A 13,218-nucleotide genomic window follows, 5' to 3' on the forward strand; every position below is an offset into this window, starting at 1 on the left:
TACATACGATTTAATGGAAAATGGAGATGCCAAACAAAACTCAACATTTATTACTCTGATTCTGCGGTTTACAGAAACACCCCATATGTGGTTGTAAATTGCTGTACTGGCACACAGCAGGGTGCAGAAGGAAAGGAACGCCATTTGGTTTTTGGAAGGCAGATTTTGCTGGATTGGTTTTTAGACACCATGTCTCATTTGAAGCCCCCTGATGCACCCCTAGAGTAGAAACTCCAAAAAGTGACCCCATTTTTGAAACTACGGGATAAGGTGGCAGTTTTCTTGGTACTATTTTATGGTACATATGATTTTTGGTTGCTGTATATTACACTTTTTGTGAGGCAAGGTAACAAAAAATAGAAATTCTGAAATGTAATCTCCATTTGCCATTAACTCTTGTGGAACACTAAAATGGTTAACAAAGTTTGTAAAATCAGTTTTGAATACCTTGAGGGGTGTAGTTTCTTAAATGGGGTCACTTTTTGGAGTTTCTACTCTAGGGGTGCATCAGGGGGGCTTCAAATGGGACATGGTGTCAAAAAACCAGTCCAGCAAAAACTGCCTTCCAAAAACCATATGGCGTTCCTTTCCTTCTGCGCCCTGCCATGTGGCCATACAGCAGTTTACTACCACATATGGGGCATTTCTGTAAACTACAGAATCAGGACCATAAATATTGGGTTTTGTTTGGCTGTTAACCCTTGCTTTGTTACGGGAAAAAAAGTATTAAAATGGAAAATTTGCCAAAAAATAGCTGTTTTGGCACCATTTTTATTTTTTATTATTTACAACGTTCATCTGACAGGTTATATCATGTGCTATTTTTATAGAGCAGGTTCATACTGATGCGGAGATACCTAATATGTATACTTTTTTTTTATTTTATTTAGGTTTTACACAATAATATCATTTTTGAAACAAAAAAAAATCATGTTTTAGTGTCTCCATAGTCGGAGAGGCATAGTTTTTTCAGTTTTTAGGCGAATGTCTCAGGTTGGGTAGCATTTTTGCGGGATGAGATGACAGTTAGATTGGCACTATTTTGGGGTGCATATAACTTTTTGATCGCTTGCTATTACACTTTTTGTGATGTAAGTTAACAAAAATATAGGTTTTTTGACACCGTTTTTATTTAAAAAAATTTACAATGTTCACCTGAGGGGTTGGTTCATCTAGTATTTTTATAGATCAGGTTCTTACGGAAGTGGCAATACCTAATATGTATACCTTTTTTTATTTAGGTTTTACACAATAATATCATTTTGAAAAAAAACAAACATGTTTTAGTGTCTCCATAGTCTGAGAGCCACAGTTTTTTTTTTTTTTGGGCGATTCTATTATGTAGGGTATCATTTTTTGCGGGATGAGGTGATGATCAGATTGGCACCATTGTGGGGGGTATAGGCCTTTTTGATCGCTTGGTGTTGCACTTTTAGTGACATAAGGTGACAAAACAAATGTTTTTTTAGCACAGTTTTTATTTTATTTTTTTGACAGTGTTCACCTGAGGGGTTATGTCATATGGTATTTTTATAGAGATGGTCGTTACGGATGTGGCGATACCTAATATGTATGCTTTCTTTAATTTTTTTAAGTTTTACACAATAATATCATTTTTGAAACAAAAAAACATGTTTTAGTGTCTTCATAGTCTGAGAATCATAGTTTTTTCAGTTTTTGGGCGATTGTCTTAGGTAGAGTATCATTTTTGTGGGATGAAATTTCGGTTAGATTGGCACTATTTTGGGGGGCATACAACTTTTTGATCGCTTGCTATTACACTTTTTGTGATGTAAGGTGACAAAACGGTGTTCACCTCAGGGTTTAGGTAATGTGGTATTTTTATAGAGCAGTTTCTTACGGATGCGGCGATACCTAATATGTCTACTTTTTTTTAAGTAGTCATGTTTAACATAAAAAAGCATTTAAAAAAAAAAAAAAAACATGTTTTAGTCTGAGAGCCATAGTTTTTTTTATTTTTTGGGCCATTGTCTCATGTAGAAGCTCATTTTTTGCGGATGAGGTAACGGGTTGATTGGTACTATTTTAGCGTACATAGGACTTCTTTGATCACTATTATTACCTTTTTTGGGAAGTAAGGTGGGCAAAATTTCAATTTAATCATAGTTTTTATTTTTTTATTTTTTATGGCGTTCACCGTGCGGGAAAAGTAACATTACCGTTTTATAAATCAGTTCGTTATGGACGCGATGATATCAAACATGTGTAGGGAATAGAGTTGAGCAGACACCTGGATGTTCGGGTTCGACGGGTTCGGCCGAACTTGAGAAAAAAGTTCAAGTTCGGGACCCGAACTTGACCCCGAACCCCATAAAGTCAATGGGGACCCGAACTTTTGAGCATTAAAATGGCTGTAAAAATGTCATGGAAGGGCTAGAGGGCTGCAAATGGCATCAAAATGTGGTAAAGAGCATGGCAAGTGCTCTGCAAACAAATGTGGATAGGGAAATGACTTTAAATAACATAAAATAGGTAAAAGTAAAAAATAATAATCTTGATCTAGGAGGAAGAGGTCCATATGGAGTAGGAGGTTGAGGATGTGGCAGTGTAGGTGGAAGCGGCGGTGGAGGAGAAGGAGGTAGCCTACACTGCTTTTTGGTTTTAAATTTTATTTTTAAAATTAGGGTACACCCCAAAACATTGGGAAATATAACCTGTGATAACCCCCTCCAGTCATGCTAAACACACGTTCAGACAATACACTGGCTGCAGGGCAGGCCAGCACCTCCAAGTGGTAAAGGGCAAGCTCAGACCATGTGCCCAATTTGGAGACCCAGAAGTTGCAGGGGCTGACCCCTGTCAGTCAGTTCATGTAGGCGTATTGCACACTTACTGCCCCACCATGTCGCACGTCCCCGTGATGTTCACGAACCAATTTGGTATCTGCTCTATCAACTTTCGATGCTCTTTTATGCACCTACCATGGTGATCACGGGTGCTGGGGAATCAGGGTTCCAGGCCAGAGAGGGAGCGTGAGAAAGAGAGACCACATCCAAGAGAGGATTCATTTTTTCAAATTTAAAATTATAGAGTTGAAATATGGGAGAAATTATTAAAGCGTAAAAGTGTGACAACTTTTCAAAGTTTAAGCATTAAATAAAAGGATGTGGCGCGCATTAATTACTGAATAATATACAATTTTTTTTTGTTTAACCTGTCTACTAGGCATAGCAGTGGTACTATACACCCAAAAATTTGTTAATTTCACCCGAAAATGTAACTGACAATTTTTTTTTTTTTAAAGGTCTACTAGGTATAGCAGTGGTACTATACACCCAAAAATTGGTGAATTTCGCCCGAAAATGTAACTGACAATTATATATATTTTTTTTAAAGTCTACTAGGTATAGCAGTGGTATTATACACCCACAAATTGGTGAATTTCACCCGAAAATGCAAATGACAAAGTAGTGAAATGATATAAAATAAAATACGTACAAATAATAAAAAAATTTGATTTATGAGGTGGAGTTCCATATGGAGTAAGAGTTTGAGGAGGCGGTGGACGTAGCGGTTTAGGTGGAAGTGGCGGTGGAGGATGACGAGGTAGCCAACACAGGTTTTTGGTTTTAATTTAATTTTTTAAAATTAGGGTACACTCTAAAAGAGTGTGAAATATCCAAAATACAAGAATGAGCAATTGCGCTGCAGTATAGCAATGGCTGGTTAGTGCCGGTATACATGTCTATTCTGCACAAGGTACGAACAAGTCCTGAGGGATCCATGCCTGGTTCATTTTAATGAACGTGAGCTTGTCCACATTGGCTGTGGACAGGCGGCTGCGCTTGTCTGTGATGATGCCCCCTGCCGTGCTAAACACACGTTAAGATAATGGCCAGCACCTCCAAGGCGTAAATGGCAAGCTCAGGCAATGTGCCCAATTTGGAGACCCAGAAGTTGAAGTTGGACAATTGTGTACCTTGGGTTTGTGGGTGCAGAAACCCACCCTCAGAGCCACTAAGAAATGGCCAGAAACCCTACGAAATGATCCCTCTTCCTCCTCCTCCTCCTGTGCCACATCCTCTTCCAACATCGCTAGGAGTGTTTTTTCAAGGAGGCATAGAAGTGGGATAGTAACGCTGAGAACGGCGTTATCGGCACTGGCCATGTTGGTGCAGTACTCAAAACAGCGCAACAAGGAACAAAAGTCATTGGTTGTGAAGTGGTGCTGTTCTGCCGAGCGACTTACCCGTGAGTGCTGCAGCTGAAACTCCACTATCGCCTGCTGCTGCTCGCACAGTCTGGCCAGCATGTGCAAGGTGGAGTTCCACCTTGTGGGCACGTCGCATATGAGGCGGTGAGCTGGAAGGCCGAAGTTACGCTGCAGCGCTGACAGCAGCTCTGACATATCGGGGTAATTTTTAAGGAATCTCTGCATCACCAAATTCAGCACATGCGCCAGGCAAGGTATGTGCGTCAAACCGGCTAGTCCCAAAGCTGCTACGAGATTTCGCCCATTGTCGCACACTACCAGGCCGGGCTTGAGGCTGACTGGCACAAACCACTCATCGGTCTGTTGTTCAAGGCCCGTCCACAGCTCTTGCGCGGTGTGGGGTTTGTCCCCCAAAGAGATAAGTTTTAAAACTGCCTGCTGTCGTTTACCCCTGGCTGTGCTGAAGTTGTTGGTGAAGGTGTTATGTTGACCGGATGAGGAGCTGGTAGAGGATGAGGAAGCAGAGTAGGAGGAGGAAGCAACAGGAGGCAAACTGAAGCGCCCTGCAATCCTCGGTGGTGGAAGGACATGCGCCAAACTGCTATCCGCCTCAGGCCCAGCCGCCACTGCATTTACCCAGTGTGCTGTTATGGAGATATAACGGCCCTGACCGTGCTTACTGGTCCACGTATCCGTAGTCAGCTGCACCTTGCCACAGATGGCGTTGCGCAGTGCACACCTGATTTTGTCCCCTACTTGATTGTGCAGGGAGGGGATGGCTCGCCTTGAAAAGTAGTGACGGGTAGGCACGACGTACTGTGGGACAGCCACCGCCATAAGGCCTTTAAAACTATCCGTCTCCACCAGACGGAATGACAGCATTTCAAAGGCCAGTAATTTAGAAATGCTGGCATTCAGGGCTAGGGATCGCGGGTGGGTAGGGGGTACTTCCTCTTCCTCTCCAGCGTTTGGGAGAGGAACGCTTCTGTGGGACATTGTGGAGAGACTTGGTGACCCAGGTGTTGGTGTTGCTGGAAGATCCTCTGTTTGCGGGGTGACAGGTGGCACTGTCACTCCAGAGGTGGATGAAGAGGCTGAGACTGCAGCATAAGAGGAAGCAGGAGGAGTCAGAGACCTTTCTTGGTTTTTGAGGTGTCTACTCCACTGCAGCTCGTGCTTTGCACTTAAATGCCTGGTCATGCAGGTTGTGCTCAGTTTGAGAACATTTATGCCTCGCTTTAGGCTCTGATTGCACAGCGTGCAAACCACTCATGTCTTGTCGTCAGCACATTGTCTGAAGAACTGCCACGCCAGGGAACTCCTTGGAGCTGTCTTTGGTGTGCTCGGTCCCTTGCTGCGGTGGGCAGTAGGAGGCGTACTGTCTAGAGGACGGCCGCTCCGCTTTTGCACCCTGCTCCCTCTTCTGCTGTGCTGGTGGCTCTGTGCGAACACTGCCTCTTCCTCCAAACTACATAGGTTACTCACATGAACTTGATTCCATGTGGGGTCGAGGACCTCATTGTCCTCCACATCATCTTCCACCCAGTCTTCACCCCTGCCTTAACAGGGAGGGCCCCCTCCCTCTCCCATTGGGGGCTGAAAAGGCACAGAAGCCCCCGATGGGAGAGGGAGGGAGCTCCCTCCCTGTTAACCTCTTCCATACAGCGGTCCCTACGGACCGCGGCATGGAAGGGGTTAAATGTCTGACATCTGTGCCAGTCAGGCGTTTCAAGCAGAGTGTCAGCAATGTGCTGACACTCTGCAAACCGCTCGGCCATCCTGAAAAAGGGGGCGGGCGGATGATCACGTGCCTGCCCCCCCCAGCACCACCCTGATGATCGCGGCCCTCCCGCCCGCACTGCCGCACCTCCCGCATCCCCCCCCCCCGCTGCGCCCGCCAGCATATAACACAGAAGGCTGCAGGGGGGGGTTAAACATAAAATAACAGCATTTTGAAATTTCTGATCCCCGCGGTCACAGACCGCGGGGATCAGAAACCTCCCGAAAGCGCTGCAAGCCACAGGTCTGAATTGACCTGCGGTTTGCAGCGATCGCTGATACGGGGGGGTCACAGGACCCCCCGGCGCATTGTCCCCAGGTGCACAGGACCCCCCGGCGCCTGTCCCCAGGTGCCTGCTCAATGATTTCAGCAGGCACCGGGTTACAATCACCGCCCGCAGGTACCGGGACATCAGGGCGTACCTGTACACCTTATGTCAGGAAGAGGTTAAAGGAATAAATGTTTGACTAGGACAGTGACAGACAACTGGCAGACTGGAAGCAGCTTGTGGCCCTCATGTGTTTCATGGGCCTTAGGGTGAACTGTGCTCCTTAGGATAGTGACCATGAGCACTTCAATTTCACCCTTATCCATCTTTAGTATCTTTTCCATCTTCAAATGTTATCACGTGTCTATATTTATGTATGATAGTGATGAGCAGTTGTGTATCTAGAAATGACTGGGCCCCACAGCAAATTTATGAATGCCACCCTCCCCCCAGCAAACATTTTTGCAACTCCCTCCTCCTATGCAAACCCCAATTCTGTGGCTAGTCAAGATAACGCTCTTAGACCAGGCCCGGCAGCTGCTCCATCGGTTTCCTACAGTTTCACTGTATTTATCATCATTGTATAATACTGTTGAGGGGGTCCTGACATTAAAATCTTTTAGTCCTCCTCCTGGGTGGGCACCTTCTGAGTTTGGGTCCCAAAACAGCTGCTTTCTATGCTTACCCTATAGCTACGCCCCTGGTGATGAGCAAATTGATTTATATAAAAAGCAGGCCCAGTTGCTTAAGAGACCCCCTCTTCCCCTTAGGGTCCATTCACACGTCCACAAATGGGTCCGCATCCATTCCGCAATATCGGGAACGGGTGTGGACCCATTCATTCTCAATGGGGAAGAACGGGATGCAGAGAGCACAAGAATGCATTTCCAAACTTACGGGCCGCGGCTCTGCAAAAAAATCTAACATGTCCTATTCTTGTCTGCAATTGCGGACAAGAATAGGCAGTTCTATGGGGGGTGCCAGCCATGTGTATTGCGGATCCGCAATACACCACGGACGTGTGAATGGACCCTTAATTGAGAAGGCCAGCCATTTTGCCTGGTCCTGTCAATCTCTTTCCTGTACCATTGCTCCAAGTAGCTGAGCAGCGCAGATGTCGACTGTCGACTGCTGCTCACCCGGAAGTGTAGTGGCACATGCACAGTAACTTGGCATCGCCACTACACTTTGAACAGAGCTGTGTTTCCCGTTCCATTCACAGTGGTAGTTCCACCTCTGGAGGCTGCAGGGAACTGCTGATTTGAGGTGTAAGAAAGGTGTTGGACCCTTCACCAATCGGATATTGGTCATCAATATCAGGACCCTGGAAAACTCCTTTAAGTAGAGCAGTATATAGCTGAATCTTATTTTCCTGAATTCATTTGGAGGCCTAAACTCAAAGAGAGGTGAATCTGCTTAGTTTTGAGTCCCATCTGTGAAAGGTCTTCTTTCTGGGCAGATGGGTTCATACACTGTGATCAACATATACAGTCAGGTCCATAAATATTGGGACATTGACACAATTCTAACATTTTTGGCTCTATAAACCACCATAATGGATTTAAAATGAAACAAACAAGATGCGCTTTAACTGCAGACTGTCAGCTTTAATTTGAGGGTATTTACATCCAAATCAGGTGAACGGTGTAGGAATTACAACAGTTTGCATATGTGCCTCCCACTTCTTAAGGGACCAAAAGTAATGGGACAATTGGCTTCTCAGCTGTTCCATGGCCAGGTGTGTGTTATTCCCTCATTATCCCAAAACAATGAGCAAATAAAGGGTCCAGAGTTCATTTTAAGTGTGCTATTTGCATTTAGAATCTGTTGCTGTCAACTCTCAAGATGAGATCCAAAGAGCTGTCACTATCAGTGAAGCAAGCCATCAGTAGGCTGAAAAAACAAAACAAACCCATCAGAGAGATAGCAAAAATATTAGGCGTGGCCAAAACAACTGTTTGGAACATTCCTTAAAAAGAAGGAACGCACCGGTGAGCTCAGCAACACCAAAAGACCCGGAAGACCACAGAAAATAACTGTGGTGGATGAGCTAAGAATTCTTTCCCTGATGAAGAAAACCCTTCTAAACAGTTGGCCAGATCAAGAACACTCTCCAGGAGGTAGGAGTATGTTTGTCAAAGTCAACAATCAAGAGAAGACTTCACCAGAGAGAGTACAGAGGGTTCACCACAAGATGTAAACCATTGGTGAGCCTCAAAAACAGGAAGGCCAGATTAGAGTTTGCCAAACGACATCTAAAAAAGCCTTCACAGTTCTGGAACAACATCCTATGGACAGATGAGACCAAGATCAACTTGTAACAGAGTAATGGGAAGAGAAGAGTATGGAGAAGGAAAGGAACTGCTCATGATCGTAAGCATACCACCTCATCAGTGAAGCATGGTGGTGGTAGTGTCATGGCGTGGGCATGTATGGCTGCCAATAGAACTGGTTCTCTTGTATTTATTGATGATGTGACTGCTGACAAAAGCAGCAGGATGAATTCTGAAGTGTTTCGGGCAATACTATCTGCTCATATTCAGCCAAATGCTTTTGAACTCATTGGACGGCGCTTCACAGTGCAGATGGACAATGACCCAAAGCATACTGAAAAAACAAACAAATAGTTTTTTAAGGGGAAGAAGTGGAATGTTATGCAATGGCCAAGTCAATCACCTGACCTGAATCCGATTGAGCATGCATTTCACTTGCTGAAGACAAAACTGAAGGGAAAATGAGCCAAGAACAAGCAGGAACTGAAGACAGTTATGGCAGAGCATCACCAGGGATGAAACCCAGCGTCTGGTGATGTCTATGCGTTCCAGACTTCAGGCTGTAATTGACTGCAAAGGATTTGCAACCAAGTATTAAAAAGTGAAAGTTTGATTTATGATTATTATTCTGTCCCATTACTTTTGGTCACTCAACAAGGGGTAGGCACATATGCAAACTGTTGTAATTCCTACACCATTCACCTGATTTGGATGGGAATACCCTCAAATTAAAGTTGACAGTCTGCAGTTAAAGCACATCGTGTTTGCTTCATTTCAAATCCATTATGGTGGTGCATAGAGCCAAAAATGTTAGAATTGTGTCAATGTCCCAATATTTATGGACCTGACTGTATGCTACGAACCTAACTTACAGTATATGTGTATAGTGAATACTAGGGTTGAGCGAATCAAAGTATTAGAAGTGGACTTCGATCTAAGTTTCAGTAAATATTTGATTTCCTCGTGCTTTCAATTTTCACTGAAATGGCACAAAAAAAAAATACTCGCCTCACCCATTTGAGCGCGAAGAGGCTTCTGTAGACAACTTGGTTGAAGATCCCGTGTGAAGTCTTATGCGTGGTGATGTATGACGTAACCACTAGTGTTGACTGGCACATGGCGGTTTTCGGCCCAATACCGCATGTGCTCGAGCGCAATGCTTGAGTCTCCTCCCCGCACGTTTCTTGGCTGCTATGCAGCCAATAAACGTGCAGGTAAGTACTGCCCTCACTGTAATGTTGTAGCCATGTTGGTTACTGCCATTACAGTGATTGGCTGACCAGAACGCGTCATCGGGTGCTATATAGCACTCGATGACGCGTGTTCGGCTCAGTCTTAGTCAGGGAGAGCTGTGTTGAGGAAGGGACAGACAGTGTAGGGAGCGATATAGGAAAAATGTTATTAGAAAAACTTTTCAGAGACCCAAAAGTCCTTTTAAGGACTATTATTGTGTGTGGCAGCAGCAATATATATTTTTAGCGCAAGCTGCGCTAAATTGCTAAAGCTTTAGGCTGGGTTCACACTTGAGCGTTTTACAGCGCGTTCAAACGCGCTGTAAAACGCTCAACACATGAAAACCAATGCTTCCCTATGGCCCTGGTTCTCACTTGAGCGTTTTACAGCGCGTTTGAACGCGCTGAAAAACGCCCTACGCTCAAACAAGTTCTTGAGCTTCTTTGGGGCGTTTTGATGCGCGTTTGTGGCCATAGGACACTGCAGTCAATCACACAAACGCACGTCAAACGCGCGTTTACTATTGCAAAAAACGTGCATAAAAACGCGCGACAAAAACGCGCGTTAAACGCGCATATAAAATGCGCTCAAGTGTGAACCCAGCCTTACAGACCCAAAAGTCCTTTTAAGGACTGTTGTGTGTGGCACAAATATCTATTTTTAGCGCATCCTGCACTAAATAGAGTGCAATAGTTAGGCCGCTGCAGACAGCGACATTAGCTGCGCCACATCTCCAGTGTAAAGTTTACACTTCGAAAAAATATCAAATATCTATGACATCCAGTGTACTTTTACGGTAGACGGTGTCCGCTGCGGACAGTGACATTAGCTGCACCACATCTCCAGTGTAAAGTGTGTGCATCCCAAAAATATCTGTGACATCCAGTGTCCTTTTTCCGTAGATGGTGTCTGCTGCGGACAGCGACATTAGCTGCGCCACATTTCCAGTGTAAAGTGTGCGCATTTAAAAAATACCTGTGACATCCAGTGTCCTTTTTCGGTAGACGGTGTCCGCTGCAGACAGTAACATTAGCTGCGCCACATCTCCAGTGTAAAGTGTGCGCATCCAAAAAATATCTGTGACATCCAGTGTACTTTTTCTGTGGATGGTGTCCGCTGCGGACAGTGAAATTACCTGTGCTACATCTCAAGTATAAAGTGTGCACATCCAAAAAATATCTGTGACATCCAGTGTCCTTTTTCGGTACACGGTGTCCGCTGTGGACAGTGATGTTAGCTGCACCACATCTCCAGTGTAAAGTGTGCGCATCCAAAAAATATCTGTAACATCCACTGTACTTTTTCCTGTAGACAGTGTCTGCTGCGGACAGTGACATTACCTGCGCTACATCTCCAGTATAAAGTGTGCGCATCCCAAAAATATCTGTGACATCCAGTGACCATTTTCGATAGACGGTGTCCGCTGCGGACAGTGATATTAGCTGCGCCACATCTTCAATGTAAAGTGTGCGCATCCAAAAAATATCTGTGACATCCAGTGTACTTTTTACGTAGACGGTGTCCGCTGCGTACAGTGACGATAGTTGTGCTACATCTCCAGTGTAAAGTGTGCTCATCCAAAAAATATCTGTGACATCCAGTTTCCTTTTTCCGTAGACGGTGTCCGATGAGGACAGCGACATTAGCTGCGCCACATCGCCAGTGTAAAGTCTGCACATCCCAAAAATATCTGTGACATCCAGTGTCTTTTTTTGGTAGACAGTATCCGCTGCGGACAGTGGCATTAGCTGCGCCACATCTCCTGTGTAAAATGTGCACATCCAAAAAATATCTGTGGCATACAGTGTACTTTTTTCGCAGACGCTGCGGACAGTGACATTATCGGTGGTACCTCTCCTGTATAACGTTTCCTCATCCCAAATACCTGTGACATTCCCTGTAATTTTTTATTAGCCGCTGCTGACATCAGTGACATTATCTGCAGGATATCTCCTGTGTGACGTTTCCACATCCCATATATAACATTTAATATGAAGAAGGCGAGCAGTAAGGGACGGGGCAGTGGCCATGATGCTGATGGTGCACGCAGAGGCCGTGGCCCTGGGTACGGTGAAACGGTGCCTGCTGCAAGAGCACAAGAAAAACAATCATCCACGATACCTAGCTTCATGTCCCAGTTTGCAGGGCGGCGCAGGACATCACTCTTGAAGTCAGACCAGTGCGACCAGGTGGTCAGTTGGATTGCAGCAGATAATGCTTCCAGTTACTTAAGCACCACCCTGTCTTCCACCAAGTCTAGTCTCAGTAGCCAAGAGTTTGGTCAACACAATCCTCACCCTGATCCTCCTTCCTCCCACCATGGAGAGTCTGGGCAAACAAGTGATCCCACACTCGGATATTATGAGAAGCTCTTTTCAGCGCCATTCCTTGATTTGGCCCTCTTGCCAAGCACGCTTGAAGAGGGACAGATCTTGTGACCTGATTCCCAAACTCTTGAGCATCCACAGTCAAAAGAAAATGACTGTGGGGAACGGCAATTTCTGTTTAAAGGTGGATGATGATGAGATACAGTTGCCAATAAATCGACGGCAATTACTCAAGAGGTTGATGAAGAGGATGAGACACAATTGTCAATCACTGAGGTTGTGGTCAGGTCAACAAGTTAGGAGGATGAGCAGAGTGAGGAAGTGGAAGAGGAGGTGGTGGACGATGAAGTCACTGACCCAACCTAGGAAGGTTGAAAGCCAAGCGAGAACAACAGTACAGAGGGGGAGGGATCTGCTGCACCACAACAGGCTGGAAGAGGCAGTGGGGTGGCAAAAGCGAGAAGGCGGGCCACATCAAACAGACCCGCAACTGTTCCACGGAGCACCCCTTGCGGAAATCTCTCTTGCCAAGGGGTAGGTGTACTGAAGTATGCCGCTTTTTTTGCGAAAGTGCGGACGACAAAAGAATTGTAGTTTGCAACCTGTGCCGTACCAAAATGAACCGAGGCGTGAACACTAGCAACCTCACCACCATGAGCATGATCCGCCACATTGTATCCAAGCAACGTAATAAGTGGGTCCACAATCTGTTTCTGCTGGTCACACCACTGCCTCCTTTTCCCCTGTGTTACTTGCTGGCCAATCCCCTGTCGAAGGCGCTGGCCCGGATGCCTCCCGCCCTGCACCTGGACCTTCGCAAGAACCATCAGCAACCACATCCACTTCCATGTCCCAGCACAGTGTACAAATGTCCTTACCCCAGGCATTTGAACGCAAGCGCAAATACCAAGTCACCGACCCACAGGCCATAGCACTAAATGCGCAGCTTTCCAAATTACTGGCCGTGGAAATGTTGCCATTTAGGCTTGTGAACACTGAAGCCTTCCTCAGCCTGATGTCGGCAGCGGTCCAGCGTTACACAGTCCCCAGCCACCACTATTTTTCAAGGTGTGTCGTGCCCGCCTTACACCAACATGTGTCCCGTAACATCACACGTGTACTGACCAACGCAGTTACTGGGAATGTCCACTTAACCACGGACA

The sequence above is a fragment of the Bufo bufo genome, chromosome 4 (genome assembly GCF_905171765.1).
Source record: "Bufo bufo chromosome 4, aBufBuf1.1, whole genome shotgun sequence".
NCBI lineage: Eukaryota > Metazoa > Chordata > Amphibia > Anura > Bufonidae > Bufo > Bufo bufo.